The sequence below is a fragment of the Cnephaeus nilssonii genome, assembly GCF_951640355.1.
Source record: "Cnephaeus nilssonii genome assembly, chromosome: 19".
In the NCBI taxonomy this organism is placed as follows: Eukaryota; Metazoa; Chordata; class Mammalia; order Chiroptera; family Vespertilionidae; genus Cnephaeus; species Cnephaeus nilssonii.
The window spans coordinates 23,335,598-23,348,556 of record NC_137090.1 but is presented as its reverse complement, the minus strand read 5'-3'; the positions used below and the strand labels follow the sequence as shown (position 1 = coordinate 23,348,556).

The 12,959-nt window shown below is 42.0% G+C and overlaps 1 protein-coding gene across 9 annotated transcripts in view; it reads left to right on the top strand.

Moving 5' to 3' along the window:
* ACACA (acetyl-CoA carboxylase alpha) overlaps positions 1-12,959 on the top strand; it is a 247,263-nt gene that overhangs the window by 36,502 nt on the left and 197,802 nt on the right. For 5 of the 9 annotated variants that reach the window (XM_079797353.1, XM_079797348.1, XM_079797349.1 and 2 more), the window contains one exon: positions 11,684-11,730. The gene's annotated coding sequence lies outside the window, so the exon portion shown is untranslated. Of the gene's footprint in view, positions 1-5,097; positions 5,259-11,683; positions 11,731-12,959 lie in introns of those variants that run through there. The other 4 variants (XM_079797352.1, XM_079797347.1, XM_079797350.1 and 1 more) reach the window with 4 other exon arrangements.

Genomic DNA, 12,959 nt, shown 5'->3' with positions numbered 1-12,959 from the left:
AGGACTTAGAGATTAAAAAATAAAAAGATATTGGAAGTACTGTGGAAGAAGTAGCTTAGATTTGAGGATTGTCAAATATAGCTAGTATAGATGGGCACTGGAAGTGATTAGTATTGGATAGTTGGGAGGGAGGGAGAACTGAAATACCTAGTGAAAACCCTAATGTCCATGTGAAAACATCCTGGTGGGTCTCCACTGTGAACCCTGTCCTTCATTGTGCAATCCTACCTTTTATCATCAGGTCCAGACTTACAAAGTGGCATCTTTGAGGACATTTTCTGACTTTATGGTGTGAAGTTCCCAGGCTCTTAACTCTGGACGAACTTGAATGGTTGACCAGAGCAAAGGAACATAGTAGTGTTCAGATAAAGTTTTGTATGTTTTGTTTTTCTCTATCTCATGACTGGAGCCACAATTCTGGTTAAGGACCTGTCTTTTCTTGATGAAGTCTGTCCATCTGTAAATCAGCTAAGGATCCTACTGGAGACTTTGCCTCCCAAAGGCAACATGAAGACAGATAAGCAGACAGACATAAGGAGCAGTGTGACCTCTCAGGTACAGAACTAGTTAATCTTTACTTCAGTCAATGAATCACTTACTTAGCCCTACTCTAGTAGTTATAGAGGGGAATCCCAAGCTATAAGAAACACTCTCTGTCCCTAAGATTATTAAAATTTAGCTGGAGAGCTAAAACCAAATAGACACAAAAATTAAAGCCTAATAAATGCTGAATCATGTGGTGGTGATTAGAATCCTACAGAAACTCAGAGGAGAGATACCGTATTTTCCGGCATATAAGACGACTTTTTAACCCAGGAAAATCTTCTCAAAAGTCGGGGGTCTTATACGCTGGAAAATATGGTACTCACTCTCAGCTCCAGCACTGGGACAATGGCTTGCGGAGGGAGGGGGGGGGGCGGGGGGGAAGGAAATACAGGTACCGTATTTTCCAGCGTATAAGATCCCAGACTTTTGAGAAGATTTTCCTGGGTTAAAAAGTCGTATTATACGCCAGAAAATACGGTATATCAGTAGAAGGTGGAGAAGTAAAGAAATCTTAGAGAAAAGGGAGAGGAAGGACAAGTTTGACAGTAGAAGCAAAGGTAAGAATAAGTGTGGCAAGAGCTATAAACCAGAGTGGAGTATATATGTTGAGGACCAGGGGGAAATAACATCCCAGTATGTCCTCTGTCCTCTGTCCCAACTGTTGATCACTGACTTTGCTACCTAAGGAAGTTGGAATCATGGCAGCTACCAGGACAGGGGACTCTTCATAGTTCCATTTTCTATTAAGGCACTTTTCTTCCCTTGGTTTAACTCTGGCCTGACCTGATAAAGACTTTCCTATCTTGGACATGCAGGTGTAGAAGGCATTGCTATTTGACCAGAGACATTGGCAGCAAACAGGGGGACAGTAAGGATAAATCCTATTGTTCTCAAACTTCAGTTGAATAATTATCAGGGTGAATAATTACTGCTTAAAAAAGTCTGCAGTGGGGCTGGGAATCTGCATTTTTTAACAAGTACCTATGATTCTGTTGCAGGTACTCAGTGGAAACAGACTTTCTTTAAGAAAGATTGCCATAAACTAAAGTATAATGGACAATAAAGTGCCAACATATACACAGTGACACACATATAAACATACTGTTTATGTATTCCTGGGCTTATTCATTTTTTAGAATTTATCCTCTCTCATCTATGGCTCATATAAAATTCACATGGCTGTCATCTAAGGAGCAAGTTGTAGACATTTGGTTTTGGCATTTAGTTTTGTCTTCCCAACTAGATTGTAGTCACTTTAATGACAGGGACTCCTCAGACTTTTCTTACTTTCCCACAGTAGGGTGAGAGACCATCTTTTCCCCCCAATTTAAAAAAAAATGGTTTTATTGCCCTAGGGGGTTTGGCTCAGTGGATAGAGCGTTGGCCTTTGGACCAAAGAGTTGCGGGTTCGATTTGTGGTCAAGGGCATGTACCTTGGTTGTAGGTTCAATCTCCGGCTGTGAACAGAGGGAAACCAATAGATGTGTCACTCTTATATCAATGTTTCTTTCCTCACTCTCTCTTTCCTTCATCCCTTCCTTCCACTTGTGCTAAAAAAAAAAAAAAAAAAAAAAAAAAAAAAGTCAATGGAAAAATATTCTCATTCCTACAGTGAGGATTTTAAAAAAATAAAAATTAAAAAATATGTTTTTATTGAGTTTCTTAGAGAGAAACATCATCAGTTGGCTGCCTCCTGCATGTCCCCTACTGGGGATTGAGCCTGCAACCTGGGCATATGCCCTGACCAGGAATTGAACTGTGACCTCTTGGTTCCTTGGTTGATGCTCAACCACTGAGCCATACTGGCTGGGCTTCCCCCCCAAATTTTTAAAAATTGATTTTTCAATTATAGTTGATGCACAATATTAGAGATCATCTTTAAAGATGGATGATATCTGGAATGTTCAGGATAAATCTGACAACCTTCTTAAAAAACTTGGAAGCCATTTGATATTTGGGACCTTGTATTCGTTTTCTAGGGTTCCCATAATAAAGTACCACAGATTGCATGGCTTAAACAATAGAAATTTATTTCTTCACAGTTCTGGAGATTGTAAGTCTGAAAATCAAGGTGTTCCCAGGGTTGGTTTCTTCAGAAGCTTCTCTCTTTGGATTGTTGATGGCCATCTTCTCCAGCATACGAGCAACAATTCTGGCAAATGCTTCATCAATTTGTGATTCACGGATGGTCTCTCCTCTGTGTCTGTGTCCTAGTTTCCTCTCTTTATAAGGACACCAATCATTTGGAATTAGGGTCTACCCTAATGACCTCATTTTAATTTAACTTCCTCTTTAAAGATCCTATCTCCAAATATATTCACCTTCTGAGGTGATGGGGATTAGGACTTCAACATATGCATTCTGGGACATAATTCATTCCATTATTGCTGTCTAGTTTCAGCTTCTAGAAATGTTCTACTCCCTTCTCTTCCACTTGTTAGTCTTGTATAGTAAGTTCTCTCCACCCTTTGGCTCTCCTCCTCCGCTTCTTACTGACATAATGGCTTGTGTGGCAAGAACTCATGAAACAGCTCTAAAGAGCCTAGAGTAAAGATTGGCAGGTTTTGGCATGCACCACTTCGGAGTTGTTGAAATTTCAGGCGTATTTTCTTAAAGACACAGCTCTACCCTCTTGTCTTAACATTTGATGGTGGTAATTAGATTATTAGATTGTACATGGTCTTGGTATATCCTAACTCATCCTTCGTTTTCTTTCACTGCAGCTCTTTTATTAGGCCTTCCCTTGGCTAGTTCTTTAGAGCTCAATTACTTCAAATATTCAGTGAGGTCAAAAGCAGGACATGTAATGGCTTGCTGAAATTTCACGTAAGGATAGTTTTTGAGGGTAACCTGATTTTGCAGTGCTCCTAATGTGGATAAACAGCAGCACCATTAAGAAGCAATCTTGGGGCCAGAGTTCCTATTACTTCATGGGAAAGGCAGATGAAAAAGAAAAGAGGCAACCTCAAGATTTTTAATTCTTTCCAAAGTCACTTCCTTCATGCCAGCTTCAGAGACCACTATTAGGAAGAGGTAAAACTTCCCTCTTTCCAGGCTTTTTTTTTTTTCCAGTAAGCCAAGTCAAACATCCTGTTAAACCTGCAATTATCTTTAAGTTCTTATTTCCTTTGTTTGTTCAACTGACATGCATCCAATGACAAACACAGCTATTGTGAAATGTGGGTCAGTGCTCTGTCAAGTCTACATCTTTCTAAATTTCTGTTTCTAGTCCCTAATATTTTAAAGTAGGTTGGTAAATTCTTGGGGAAGCCACCACCTCATGGTATTGAGGGCTCCTAAATGAATATTGCTCCTTGTTGGTTAATCCTCCAATCTTCCTGTCTCTACTTGGCCCAAGAACTTCTGACCTCAGGTGTGTGTTTCTACCCTATGCGTTTTTTGCCCTATGGCACAAAACTTCTTGCCAAATCATCCTCTGTACATCTCTTGGCCTTTAGCACAAGCTTGTGTAAGGATCAGAAACGTACTCTGGGCGCTCATTACATCCTTGCAAGGGGTTAAACTCACTCCATTCTTCTGAAGTGCAATTTTCTCTTTTCTCCTGTACAATAGTTGTATTATATGTTGGGCCTTCTTTTAGTTCCTATTAATTTTCAACACAGCCACCATGAAAGTCTGCTATAAATAACGAAAAACTAGAGAAATTGGTTGGCTTCATCTGAAAGGTTTGGTGTAACCACAGTGGAAGTTGGGAGACACACTCAAATCCGAGAAGTCAGGAATTTACTGCCACGTATTTTCCCTGCTCAGGGCAGGCAGAAAAAACTGCGGTCCTTCACTACACTGCCCTTCTTACTGAGCTTTCTTTACCGAGGCTTGCCCTCACCGCTCCAGGATCCAGCAGCAAAGACTCTTTTGAGGTGGGCTGCTTTGGGTCTGAGGAGCAAGCCCAGGGAGTCCGGTTATGTGGTTCCAGAATAGGGATTACTTAGCCTGCACTAACTTGCAAACCAGCCCGAGTGATCCTGGGCAATTCACGATGCAATACCCACCTCTTCAGGGTGTTAGACTTGAACACGAAAAGATCCTCACGAGGCCCGCACACCAACCGCTCTACTCAGTCTTGCTCCGTTCTGGGCTCCCCTCCCGCGCTACACCCTGGCGGGCCCCGGGCGTTTCTCTCCCAGGTCGGAGGTGCACGCAGGGCCATTTCCCCCCTCCCTTGTCCGGCAGAAGGGGGAGTGGCCGGCCGGCCGGCCCTGGACCCCGCACCCGCCCCCGGCAGAAAGGGCGGCGAAGGCCCGAACTGGGGCTCCGCGAGGGCCCTAGACCCGCCCGCCTCCTAGCCGCTGGGTCCCGAATGGCAGAGCGCGCTCGGACCATCAGCATCGCCTCACGTCGCCCCGCCCCGCGCCTCCCTCCCATTGGCTGTCGCCGGGCCCTCGGAACCCGCAGATCGCCTCTCAGCCGGCCGGACCGCGCCGCCGCCCGGAGTGGGGTCGGAGGTGAACAGCCTGGAGTAACCCCGGACGTAGTCACCCCACGAGGCTTGCGGGCTGAGGTGGGAGGCGGGGGCGGGGCGGGGGCGGGCCGGCTCGCGTGAGGCCCCGCCCCTTCCCCGTGTGCCCGGCCGGTCTGGAGCTGCGCGCCTGTCAGCCATCGCGGCGCTCCCCGCGTCTCCTCCCGCCCAGCACTGCCTCGGCGCAGGGGCTCTGGGACGCCGGACCGCGGACTCGCCGCCGGGAGGTGAGGTGAGGGTGCCCCAGAGCTGGTGATTCCTGGCCTGGGGAGGCTGGGGCCCGGGGAGGAGAGGGGAGGTGGCCACAGGGGGCCGCCTCCCATCTTCCGCTCGCCCGCACGCGGCCGGCTCCATCCCGCCGGACCCCCAGTGCTCGGCAGCCCAACCCTCCCCGCAGCTCCGGGGCCTCGTGTTCCCCTCCCTGGAGTCATGGAGGGGCCTGAGGCCTCGGGGTGGGAGCCGAGACCCGGAACCGGGAGGCGTACCGCCCAGGGCCTCTAGGAAGGGGCTGGGATGTGGGCCTGGGGCTCCCGGCACCTCACTCCCGTGCTAGGTCCGGAGAGGTCAGGCTCCTTCCTCTGACGGCTCTCCGAGGCGACCCTGCGCCTGGGAGAGGGTGAAGACCCACGTGGGAGGGGGAAGTTGAGGGCTGGGTCCAGTTGCACTGAAAGTCTTCGAACTCTTGAGAGTGAGGTGTAGGGTGCAGAGACCTGGCCTCTGTGGTCTCTCTGTGTCTTTGTACGGCGGTGCGAGCCAGGGCAGGCGAGTTGTTCCTTGCCAGATCTTGCTCCCAGGGTTTATGTTTTGTGTGAGGGACTAGTAAATGCACTTTCCTGTTGTTACTCTCTCCTTCCCATCTGCTATATTATTGGAGATAGGACGTCGGAAGGTGATGTGAGGCTAATTTCAGAGGAAAATGTGCGTCAAGGTCCTGCTCGGGTCAGTGCCAACATTATTTTTGGATTTGGACACAGAAAGTGGACACTCCTGGACACTTAGAATCAGCTCTAAATACCAAGGGACTCCATGCAGGTCTTGTAGGTTTTATAGAAGCATATGAGCATATAGCTGCTCCAATAGAGGGAATACTTTAATTTCAGATATTTTTGTTTTGGGGTTTAAGTCCAAAATCAAAAGATCCTAGGACTTCCTGATTGATTCCATTTCTACTTAAGCAGTTTTTCCAGTAATTTCCCAATGTGTGGAATAAACTTCATAACCTAGTCCTCAGTCTCAGAAGTTGATCCCTTTCATCTCGATTGCTTTTCATTCATTTTTTCCCCCAACCCCATGATACAGATTGAGAAACATGATTACTTTGGTTACATGATTTCTTCTTTCTGGGTGGTAGGAATTATCTGACTTGTCTCTTACTTCTTGGTGGGAATGCTTTGGATGTTTGTGATTGAGAAGTATTTTTTTTTTTTTTTTTTGCTGCCTATTTGGCAAGCACTTTTAAGGAAAGTGCTGTGGTCTAATACAGTAATATAGGGCAGGACAGCAGCTGCATTGTCCAGGTAAGTGCCTGCTTGTTACAAAGTAGCCAGTCTCTTCCCACTTTTCTTGACTTAATTTTCTCATTTCTAATGATAGGAGGACTGTTGTGAACCCAAGAATAGTTAACCAATATTGTAAAGTGAGCATATGAAAGATGTCAAAGACAAAGCACTTATTTACAAAGCCGCTTGCGTTTACTTGTGTTGCAGAAGATTTGTTTTGAATTTACCAGTGCAGAATTGAAATATATCAAGCATAAGTAGAATTGTTTTTAAAACTGGAGGAAGGATTGGGAAATGATGGTATTTAGTTTAGTGAACTTATAGTTCAGATGATGACTAGGTTATGTCAAAGAACTGGCATAGTGAAAGACCCAGCCTCAGAACTCTATTTACCTCTCTAAAGTGCTGTGTACAGGTTCAGGTGTAGAACATTATGTAAAATTCTACTACCTTTTCAGTTAGTGATTAGGAAAACATTTTGGCCATCACACGGACTGGTTTAACAGGTCTGGGGCTAGTGTTTTTCTTTCTTTAAAATAATTTTTAAAAATATATAATATACTAATAGTCGTGGTTGAAGAAAGAAGTAAATTAAAATGAAATTTGTTGGAATAATACATTGAAATTTAGAATTTCTAATTGGAGGAGTCTTTTTACAATTCAGAAAAAGGTTATCTAATATGCTCTTAAAGATTAATAACTGTAGAAGCTATGCATCAAGCATTTTTCCAAACCTTTCAAACAACAAGATTATGAAGAAGTGAATGAACACTAAAGACTATTGGTTGAAAAAGTTTCTTTAACTATGAGGTGACTAACATTTTTTTTATTTTTTATTATTTTTTATTTTTATTGATTTCAGAGAGGAAGGGAGAGGGGGAGAGAGTGTTAGAAACATCAATGATGAGAGAATCATTGATCGGCTGCCCCCTGCACACCCCCTACTGGGGATCGAGCCAGAAACCTGGGCATGTGCCCTTGACTGGAATCGAACCCGGGACCCTTCAGTCTACTGATGCTCTATCCACTGAGCCAAACCAGCTGGGGCAGTGACTAACATTTTTAAAGGAAGTATTCACTGATCTTCTACTCTAACAGATTATTGCTTAACTAGTTTTTTGTTTGTTTCAATAAGTGTACAATTTAGTGACTATTCACTACTTTACTTGAATCTAATGGCTTATGTGAAGATGCTATTGGTTAGGAAACTGACAAATCGTACATAATAAAAAGGTAATATGCAAATTGCATCACTCCGCTACGCCCACGATTGGGCCGGCTGGAGGCGCGGGGGGCGGGACTCAGGGTGGCCGATTGGCTGACGGGAGGAGCGGGGGGCGGGGACTCGCGAGTCCCCGCTCCTCGCTCCTCTCACCAGCCTAAACGGCCAGCACTGCAGGAGGACCCATGGGGCCGGCAGAAGGCGCGGGTGGCGGAACTGGGGGTGGCCGATTGCGTGGCTGCCGGCATCTGTTTTCTGCCAGCACCAGTTTTCCTCTAGCCACCTGCGGATCGGAGCGCCTCCAGCCAGCGCCATCGGCCACCCAGAGTCCCGCCTCCAGCCTTCGGGAGGCGCTCCCATCGGCGGAGTGGCCAGAGGCCAGAGATTGCGCTGGCCAGAGGCGCTCTGATCGGCAGGTGGCTAGAGGAAAACTGGTAGTGGCGGAAAACTGATGCTGGCAGCCAGGTGAAGGAAAGTCTATTGCACGAAACTTTGTGCAACGGGCTTCTAGTAGTGTTATAAGGATGTTGCACTTAACACAAGGAATATGAATCTGATTGATACAGTATAGGTTCTTATGAGTTCAACCAGTCAATCTTAGTATGTGTGCTCTAATGATACAGTTGTCTTACCAATTTTTTATTTATTCAAGTTATCATAAAGCCATCTAGTCTTGGAATATTTAAGCAAGTGAAAAGTGGCTTCAACCACAGCAGTGTTAAGTGCCTTACCCAAAGGTTGTTGGCCCCAACTGGTTTGGCCTTCCAATGATGTTATTTGGGACTTAGGTTAATTTCATTGTTTCCCAATGCCATATTCACCCTCCTTTATATAAGGAACCACAGTAATGTTTACCATCACATGAGAGTAGGAATTAAAATTGTTTGGCAGTACTAGTGATCATCCCAGAGAGAATAAGCTTGTATAAATGATTTTCATTTTCAAAATAACACAAATGAGTTTATGGAGTTAAGTTTGAAAAGCAGACTCAGTTTTGGAGAATCTTTTTCTGGAAATGTAAGGTTTCATTTATGTGTATTTGGCTATCTCCAATGATAGAAATAGAGAGTATGCTCATTAATGAAGTTCCTAAAAATTACTCTCTGTTTTTGTAGAAAGCTTTCAAATCTGTCCTTAGTCATAGAAGTTGGCACACATGTGTATGTATGTATTTACACACATGCCAAATTGGGGGGATAGTAGGTTGATAGGAGCTTGATTAATTTTCAAGTTTAATAAGAGTAATATCAGTAGATTAGCACCAGGAGGATAGATAGCTGGTTTGTGTTTTGTGTGTCAACATTTAGTGGTATTCCTGGCCCTGATAAGGCAAGCTACTTAATTTCCCTTTGATTCCAACTTACAAAATCCAAGAATTTAGTAGAACTTGTAGTATTGGAGTGTACCTTAGGAATTTTATAGTCCAATTTTCCAGTTAATATGAGAATATTTTATCTGATAGTCCTATTGAAAATTCCAGGTATAGGCAGTCCATCATCTGGGGCAACTAATTTTTGAGAGTTTGTCATTATTTTCAACTCAAAACTATCTCTTTAAAATGACACAAGATGTTATAACTCCAAGAGGTCTAGGGATTGCTGCTTTAACCTGTAAATGTCTCCTCTACATCTCTGCCAGGTAACATAAAGTACAATCCAGAGAACTGGGGGGCAACAACAAAAAAAACAATGTGTTTTCAAAGAAGAAATTTTTATCTTGAGACTGTTTAGAAGGTAGCTGACACATCTGAATCATGGCTCCAGCTTTTTCTAACTACTGTTGTTCTATGAAGTAAGATTATAAGGGGAAATTGATTCATAATCCCAAAGCTTTTTGAATTCACAAAATGGCTTTTTACCTGGAAGCATCTAAGTGTTTCTAGGTAACAATATTTGAAATAAACCCGTTTTTCATGTCTCCTAGTTTTGTAACTCAAATGTTAACTGGAATTCCTATGAAACGGCCTGCAGAAGCCTAGTTTTTATACAACATTGTAAGGTGCTATTGGTGGTAGATCTAAAATGATTGGAAGAGATAACTTTTTCCAGCTTCATTGAGGAGATAACAGAGTCCATTACATATATTAAATAAGAGAATGACATGCTCATTGTCTACTTAAATGCTCAGGCAGATAGGAGATAAAGGATCAGAGTGGCATGGAATTGAGTAAAACTTTTTTTTCATATAAACATTTTTATTGATTTCAGAGAGGAAAGAAGAGGGAGAGATAGAAACATCAATGATGAGGGAGAATCATCAATCAGCTGCCTCCTGCACAACCCCTGCTGGGGATAGAGTCCAAAACTTGGGCATGTGTCCTGACCTGGAATCGAACCATGATCTACTGGTTCATGGGTCGAGGCTCAACCACTGAGCTTTACTGGTTGGGCTGGGTAAAACTTCCTATTAACATATTTAAAATCTTCAGTTGCTATACATAAGTGATACATGCACATAGTTCAAAATTTTAAACATATAAGAGAGAGAAAACAAATGTAATAAAAGCATGTATAGTGACATTCTCCATGCTAATTTGGTCTTGCAGCCATCCAGTACCCTTCACCAGAGACAAGCAGTGTTATTAATATCATAATTTCTTAATAGTAATGATCAGATATATTTATTTAAATGTATTTATTTTTAAATAGAGGTTTTATTCATATTCAAACAAATGCTCCCCACTCTGCTAATTTTTTAAATACAATTTATGCATACTTTACATACTGTTCTTCACCTTTGGTTTCTTCACTTAATGTAACTATTTTCAACTGGTGTGCTGCAAGCATTTTTAAAACATGTAATACCTAACTGTTTAGTCAGGGGCACTGACCTCCTTTCCCTTAGATTATCAAATTAAAAAATGACAACAGCCAACACAATGGCCGTCCAGTGTGAATGAATCAAAATTATACCTAGCTCAAACTACATAATTGGGTAAATCTTAATTCCCCAATTAACATACCTACACTGTCCCCAATCTTGTTGCTTGTCATTCAGGGTCTTCTCTTAGAAGCTCTGGATTTCCCTATCTGTGTAATAGGTTCTTTCCTTATGTTTTCTTCACCCCAAAACAGTGGAACTATGTCAGTCAACTGTGAAACTTAATATTCAGATCTCTGGGTCTCTAGCAGCAATTCTGATTCTCAGTTGATCTGGGGTGGAGTTTAGACATACTGTATGTTTTTTAAAAGCTCGACAGGTGATTGTTATAAATAGTCAAATTTGAGAATTTCTACCTTGGGTACAGTTAAATTGTTGGGCCTAGAAGGAAATCCTGGATTTGGGAAGTAACTAGAGATTCTTTGGTCTCAGAGTTTAGGGACCTAATGTAATAGGAGATCTGTCCTCTCCCTTTCTTTGTGGGTGGGTATAGCCATTTTATTGATTTTAGGGAGAGGGGGAGAGCAACATCAATTGGTTGCCTCCCATACACACCCTAACCATGGATTGAACTAGTAATCTAAGTATACTAGTGTGTCCTGACTGGAAATTGAACCGGCATGGGACAACACTCCTACCAAGCGAGCCACACTGACCAAGGCGGGTATAGCCATTTGGAAACATAATCATTGCCTGACTGGGTTGTACCGAATCTAGTGGTTTTCTTCTTTTTTGATGAAATACTGGAAATCATAGGGTTGAAATGTGTTCATCTACGTATACATGGAAGAGGCACATTGTGAAATTATAATATTGGATTATTGTTTAATACTTTCATGAATAAAAAGTCTTTGAGCATATAATGTTTTTGATTCACAGATTTGAACAAATAGTAAACAACTAAACTTTATGCTTCAAGTTCAATAATAGATTTGACCAGAAAATCATACTTTGAGTATTATTACTTTATATTATGCTGAGCAAAACAGTTATTGATAAATTTTGAATTTCTCTAAAAAAAAATACTTCAAATATCTCTCCCTTTCTTTTTTTTAGTTCTTTTTGGAAGTGGATATCTGCTCAGACAGTAAGAATTATAAGAGGTCAGTTACAAATAATGCTCCTTGTTTTCAGTATTATAAAAATGTAATGTTCATGTGCTAAAATATTAACCTGTAGGCTTTTATGTTAAAAGTTGCCTTCCACAAAAGAATAGATGCAGTTTTAGGGGGGATAACTTGAGTGAACAAGTCTGACAGTGATAGTATGCCACCACCTTTTATCTTTCATTCAGGGCTAGAATCAATGGAAGTGGGACGAGCTGTAGAGTATCTTCTAGAGTGTCTGGACAGCTACTCAGTGATTTTCCATACATGACCTCTCTTCTCATGGTTTGTAGGCTTGTGCCTGGGCATACCATTCAGTAGAGTTGCTGGTTGGTGGAAAGGTCTTTAGCTGTTGACACTGGGATGCTTCCAATCTTTGCAACCCTTTAGGGAAGGCTGTCTTGATGTTCTTAGCTAGGAAAGAAAAATTTGAAGTTGACTTTTTAGAGCCTCTCATTTATTAGTCAATCCTTTTTCTTCCATGGAATCAGAGAAATGCTTCTTATTAATTTTATTTTTTAGTCTAGTCACCTAATTGGACAGGCTATAACGTAGAATTTGTCCCTGAATACCTTACTTATTTCTCTTGTGAAGATGGCAGCCGTTATTTCCTGTTAGCTGAAATGGAGGTTTTTAAAAAAATCTAATGTTCTTAAACTTGATTACGAACTGCTCTAAAATGTGAAAGAAGTAGCCTTTTTGCTGCTGTACTTTCTGATGTTTGGAGTGGTCATCTGTTAGAACTTCTTCCTCCCTTTCTCCTTCTCTCTCCCTAAGCCCCTTTTTAAATGATTTGGTCTTCGTTTAATATTCTGGAAGTGAACCCTTTATAAAACTTGGAGACATTAAATAAAAAATATTTAAGGAAACAATATTCCAAGGGAGAAATGTATAGAAAATTTAGATATCAAGTTTGCATGATATTTTTATATTTGATTCTAGTTTTAAACACAAAAGTTAGCTTAAGTAATCTCCAACTCTTAAGAAATGTCTGTAGGTATTTTTTAGCATTCCTGGCAATTTATTATTACTGCTTTATTCTTCTAGCACAGTGGTTCTCAAATTTTAGGACTTGGTAAAATACTGATTAGTGGGCCCCAATCTATAGGTACTGACACAGTTTGTCTGCAGTAGGGCCCAAGAATTTGTACTCTTTTAAATATATATATATTATTGATTTTTTATAGAGAGGAAGGGAAAAGGATAGAGAGTTAGAAACATCAGTG